Source organism: Mastomys coucha, unplaced genomic scaffold (assembly GCF_008632895.1).
Source record: "Mastomys coucha isolate ucsf_1 unplaced genomic scaffold, UCSF_Mcou_1 pScaffold20, whole genome shotgun sequence".
NCBI lineage: Eukaryota > Metazoa > Chordata > Mammalia > Rodentia > Muridae > Mastomys > Mastomys coucha.
The window spans coordinates 137,977,787-137,983,910 of NW_022196903.1; the positions used below are offsets into that span (position 1 = coordinate 137,977,787).

Below are 6,124 nucleotides of genomic sequence, written 5' to 3' on the forward strand. Positions count from 1 at the left end.
AAGAAAGAAAGAAAGAAAGAAAGAAAGAAAGAAAGAAAGAAAGAAAGAAAGAAGCAAGCAAGTGATTGCAATGGGGAGATGGAGCCTGGACTAAGGTTACATTCAGCTAGCTCCTTGCATGCCACCTACAGATGGCTGTGGTTGGACATTGTTCTAGAATATTCTCCTGCTTACTCAAAAGCTTATCTCCCAAGCACACCCAAAGTTTACTGCTTAACACCGAGTAGTAGTTTTCTTTCATCTCAGCGCAGCTGGAGATGCATTGACTAACAAATTTAGTCCACTCCATCTCGGAGTCCAGCTGGAAAGTCAGAAGAATTGACTGTGAGTGTGTTTATTGTGACCTTGTATCCAGATCAAGCAGTGGGACCCAGTATGTAGTCTGACAGACACAAGTGTGTTTATGGGTGATCCCACTGAAATCATGGTTGGCACTGGAGAGCTAAGAGTCATTGAGGCCATTGCCTGCCCATATTAAGGGTTCAAAGAATAATGATGTGCATTAATACTCAAATGAAGTATGTGGAAAATAAATGTCCTAAATATACAAGAATAGGACATACAAGCCAGTCACTGAGAATTCAAGAGTCCTTTTTAGAATTTTTCCCAGTTGTGACACTTAGACTCAGGGGATCTAAATCTACAGGTTTCCTTGAGAATTATCTCAGTACTGTGTATAAAGCGAAAAGAAAAAATAGATATTCAACTCTTTTGTATAATACTGTTGTATTTTAAGTATACTCTCTAAATATTGGGTATCTTTACGGGGCGGGAAGGAGAGTGTGAACTGAGACTCCCCGGGGAGGACCACCTGTGTCATAGGGCAACACCTTTGTGAAGTGGGTGTTTCCAGGCATCACTGAGTCAAAGGTAACTGCTTGTAGAAATATGACAAGACTCTGCAGAGACATACTTTTAAATATGGTGTTTCTAGCTAATTGTAAATTTCAACACAAATGCACTCATATTGTGTAACCATTGCCTCATCTCTTGAATCACGACCTTAACTACAATGCATTTCCTTTGAGCTCTTTGTAGCTATTTGCTTGTGGGGTAATTTCTATGTCTCTCCATCACCACATACGCAACACCACCATTTTATATACATTACTTCATTGTCAAATGTCTTTTTAGTGCTTCTGGGCCTGACGGATGTAAGATGGTATTTTGAACATGCCAGAGCATCTAAACGGCTTGGTCTTTTCTTCTCAGCCTGCATTCTTTGATGAGTGGCAAAGCTTCCCACTTATCAGTCACTCAAAGTGACTGTCCCTGTCAGTTGTGTACAAAGCGCAATCAGTGTGGAGGCTGCGACACCAGCACTTTTCTTCTCAGCTTGAAGCAAACACGTTTTGACTGCTAGTCATTCAATTTTAAAGCATCCTCAATTAGGGGCGGGTGAAGATATAAAGAAAACACATTCTAAACACCTCTACCAGGCAGGAGAAGAATTTTATTGTTATCTCTTGATTTACCTTACCACAGCCCCAGCCCGCCTCCTTTTCTGGCTGTGTGACATGGGTGCTCATGACAACACAACATCTCTCATGAAAAAGTGGCATCAATAAATCATAGTAACACTCTGGGACAGTTCTGTGCTCTCTCTCTCTCTCTCTCTCTCTCTCTCTCTCTCTCTCTCTCTCTCTCTCTCACACACACACACACACACACATACACACACACACACACACACATACACACACACACATAACTCTACAATAAAATAATTTCAAGGTCTTAAAACTCAAATTTTAAGACCCATTTTATTGATTTCTGCTTGACTTTTTGATCAACAAAAATACAGAATATCCTAGGACAATGAGAAGAAAAGCCAACGGAAAAGAGAAATAATGGGAAGGGAAAATAAAATATAACAGATAGAAAACTCAATTAGGAAACTCTTCACAAGGCTCGGCAGCAGCTGTCCATGTAGGTGTTGGGCCAGAAAAGTGCAACGGGGAAACTGAAACAGAAACTAGATTGTAGCCACAAGTTAATGGTAGCCATAGAAAGCTGAAAGTGTGTGTGTGTGTGTGTGTGTGTGTGTGTGTGTGTGTGTGTGTACATCAACATACATGGCAAATTTTAATTTACATGGGTTTGTAATGCAGTATGTATATATGATATTAAAACTACATCATTAATTTTGTCATGCATATGATTATAATATGACAGGCAGCTTGCCTGTGCTAATTTCTTATTTAGGTTTTAAAGTTGGATCAACAACAACAACAACACAAAATCCCATAGTTATTTTCTGTGAACCCAGAATTCTAGGTTTCGTAGAGCTGATAAATGAGGAGTCAGCTCTATGCGATGCTTACACATGTGGGACATGTCTTCCTTATGTATAAATATTTACTTTCTCCATTTATAAAAGAACTGTCTCTAGTTCTGTTTACTGCAGAAAGCAAAGCTAAATTACTTCCTTAAAACAAATCCTGTCACATTTGCCAATTTGCTGGGTTTATTATGTTTGATAAGTCTAGTTTGTCTCGGTTTCAGTGATTATCTGCATTAAATTGCTCTTCAGCACACTTAAAGTAGAGAGAGAAGGGGCATGGCATGCTTTCAGTTGACAAAGTGTTGAACTGTCAAGGTATCAGCAAAATGCACCCACAAATAAGTCAATATAATAAAAATGTTTAAATAGAAATATGCTATTATTGTCATACTTAGTCTCTTCAATACTGCATGATGGGTAATGTGTCCTAATTAGATCTTTCATGGACTCATTCATCCCATCAATATGTTTATGTCATTAGTTACCAGGACACTATTCCAGGTGCTTGGTTATACCACTGAGACAGAACCTTTGACCCTGAAGAAATTACCGCAAGTGTGTGCTATCCATATGGAAGCAGACAAGGCAGAAACCATGAAGCAAATGCACTTGTTCACGCAATACAAAGTCATGTGCAAGCAGGGTAAGAGCTCGGAGTACCAGAGGGTTAGAAGCCACCCCCAAAATGACCACACTGAAAGAGGCTTGTGTGAGCAAAGTCTCAGCTACAAGACACAAAGTCAAGAGAGCACTTCGCGGGGTGGAGATGCCAAGGACCCACACACTGACTCTAGAAATTTCCTGGCCTCTTTCTGAAAGCCAGGAAGGACTGATCTTCAGAGTCAGGAGGATGAGAGGATGAAGTTGAGACAGTGGCAGAGACTCAATCTACTGGTCCAGGCTGAGGATTGAGTATGCATTTATAAATGAAATCCTTTTGAGTATGTGTATAGAATATCCAGGTGAAGAATATCCCACTAGCGCTGCTGTGGGCTTGGTTGATGCTACCTGTGTTACATTAATCTGATCCCTAAAGTTGTGTGAGCACCCACAAGTCTGCACATGAGAAACTGAGGGAACCCTGCCTGCCTCAAGTTGGTTTTGATTTGTTAAGTAAATGGCTGGGCAGGAAGACAGAGGCAGGGCTCTTAGGATTCCCAGGCAAGGGACTGAGGTAAAAGGAGAGAGAGAGAGAGCTGCCAGGCTGGGGAAGGAAGAGACACACCAGACCTGAGAGGAGCTGGAGACAGAAAAATAGTGTCATGTAGATGCTGGGGAATGCAGCCGAGGGGGCTGCAGATCTGGGTCCAGGGCTGCAAAGATGGAATACAGATTTTAGTAAGTAATAACTCGGAAATATCGGAGAAGAGTACATCAGCCAAGTGGAGGCTCGGATATGACCCAACCATTGAGCTGTCTAAGGCATATCCAAATATAAAGGCTGTGTGTGTGTGTGTGTGTGTGAGTGTGTGTGTGTGTGTGTGTGTGTGTGTGTTTCATTCAGGAACCCAGAACATTGGGGCCCATAGCAAAGAACATGGTAGGATAGATTTGAGTAGAGTTAACTGGGTTCAACTACAAGAAGTAATGTGTAAGATTTACTTAAATTGCATCTGGTAGTTTGTTTTGGTTCTCAGTTTGATCAGTAAAGGGATGCTTAAGGGATCAGTGATGCAGGCTCAGTTGGTGGTCAGAAAACAGAGGTGTAGCCTGGTTAGAGGAAATATGTCACCAAGGCATCTCTTTGGGTACTCATCTTGGTTCTTCCTACATCCCTTTCATTCTGCTTCTTGCCTTGGAAGGAGTAAAGTTCAGCTACCACGGCAAATCCTGATAGTCTGTTCAAGCAAAAGGGGCAAAGCAAACAAGAAAGAGCTCTCTGAACCCATAAGCCCAAACAAATCCTTCCTTTTTGTTTTCGCCAGGTTTCTGGTAGGGTGTCCAAGGAGTGAATACTGGGTATAAGGGAGAGATTCAGTGATGGATGCTGAGGACTGTGGCAATCAGGTAAAGGAGAGATGTTGGCAACCTTGGTTAGAAAGTTGGTGCAAGAAGTTGGTGAAATAGTTGGTTCTGAAGAGAAAGCCAGTGTTAAAGCGCTTGAGAAAATGAAAATAAGGATGTCTCCTAAGTGAGAGGCAAAGAGTCCCAGATTCAGCAATGTTGAGATTAGCGCAGAATGGATTTTAGGAGAGCAGTAAAGGAGTTAAGAAAACTGAGGTTCGAGGTACAGTTAAGCATCCATTGGAATAAGCTAGAGAGGCAGTGGACATGGACTCAAGTTGAAGAGAGAGAACTTTAAAGTAAGGAGTGAAATATTTCATTGAAAATTCTATGTAAACCTAGTCACCACAACAAGGAAGCCAGGTTGGGGCACAGAAGGAATCCAGGGATGTCACATCATGGAGGGAGACTCAGCCTTTATGAATGGCAAATGGTGGAACACTTCAGAAAACAAAGCTGAAACATGGCATAGGAAGCTAACGTGTGTGTATGCATGCACACGTGTGTATCTGTATGTGTGTGTATACATGTATGTGCATGTGTGTGTATATGTGTGTGTCTCTGTGTATGTATGTGTGTGTGTATGCATGTGTTTGTGTGTTTATGAGTGTGTATGGATGTATGTGTGTATGTATGTGTGTATGTGTGTGTGTATGTGTGTGAGTGTGTTACCTGAATAGAATCACAAGAAAGCAAAACATAGTTCTTCAGATTTACCAAGTATTGCTTTGCACTTAAGAATGAAGATGACTTGGAATCTACTACTTCCTGAACATTCAAAAAAATACTTCTCTTTCAAAGTGAGAAAAGAACAATGCTTGTGACTCCAGGTATTCTTGACTCCTTAACTGAATACTTAACTGAATACTAATTCAGTGATTTCTTTCTTTTCTGAAGAAAAACATCTATGACATGATAAGTTTGCTTGATATTTCAAACTTTCAAATTATGTTCCCAGGGTCTTAACCAAGAACCAGTGGATCCTTTTTTAATAAAGGATAACATGTACAAATGAGCATACATACACATAGAATGAAAACATTTTAGTTTGTTTAAAAGCTTTGTGAATACTCAACAGCAAAAGCTAAAAAGCACACAGGAAATCTCTCTGTCTAGAAGCCAATCCACCCTCTCTCTGGGCTGCAGGTGTCTGGGGTGCAGGCTCTGACCTATGTCTCTGTTCTTCATGCCCTAGCTCACCTGCTAACATTCTGCTAATTTCACTGCTTCCTAATTGACTATTTTGTGAATTCTCTTTAAAAACAAGAAGTCCAGCACTCTCGGCACTGTGACTCCTCCACCCAGGAGCACTTCTTTTGCCGCCCCACAGAGGCAAAACAAACAGAAGCTGTGGCTCACTTCAGGCCAGCTTTGACTTCTGCCCTGAATTCTGTTTGCTTTGGTCTGTGCTGTTTCCACTGGTGACAGGCATGTCCCTATGGTCTTTTCTAAGTGTATACAGGCCCTACTTTGTAAATTGATAGGACGTGGATTACAGGGCAGGAGACAGGGATCAACTAACTCTGTCCACAGGAAGAAACCAGGAAAAAGCTAGGGCTCATGGGAAACCTGCTGTCACTTTTTTTTCTGGGCTGGACTCTGTTGTCCTAATAATGGCCACATTGGCAGCTTGTGATGGAGTAGCTCATCCAACAAAGGGAGGTTTGGATATGATGATCCAACTGTATTTCCCTGCAGACTCTTCTGGTCCAAGTTTCAGCTATACTAATTTCAGATGAAAGAATCATTTGAAGAGGAAAATGGCCCAAAACAGAAAGAAGGTAAGGAAGGAAGAAAAGAAGAAAAGAAGGAAGGAAGGAAGGAAAGAAGGAAGGA

At 41.3% G+C, this 6,124-nt stretch overlaps 1 protein-coding gene and 1 long non-coding RNA gene across 11 annotated transcripts in view; one reads left to right on the plus strand and one right to left on the minus strand.

The window, feature by feature from the left end:
• Sox5 (SRY-box transcription factor 5) overlaps window positions 1-6,124 on the minus strand; it is a 968,743-nt gene that overhangs the window by 175,426 nt on the left and 787,193 nt on the right. The window lies entirely within an intron of this gene.
• The window catches only part of LOC116099781, a 39,168-nt gene continuing 38,913 nt past the window's right edge, over window positions 5,870-6,124 (plus strand). Inside the window, exon 1 of the long non-coding RNA XR_004122381.1 lies at window positions 5,870-6,069. This is a non-coding gene — a long non-coding RNA (uncharacterized LOC116099781). The remainder of the gene's footprint in view (window positions 6,070-6,124) is intronic.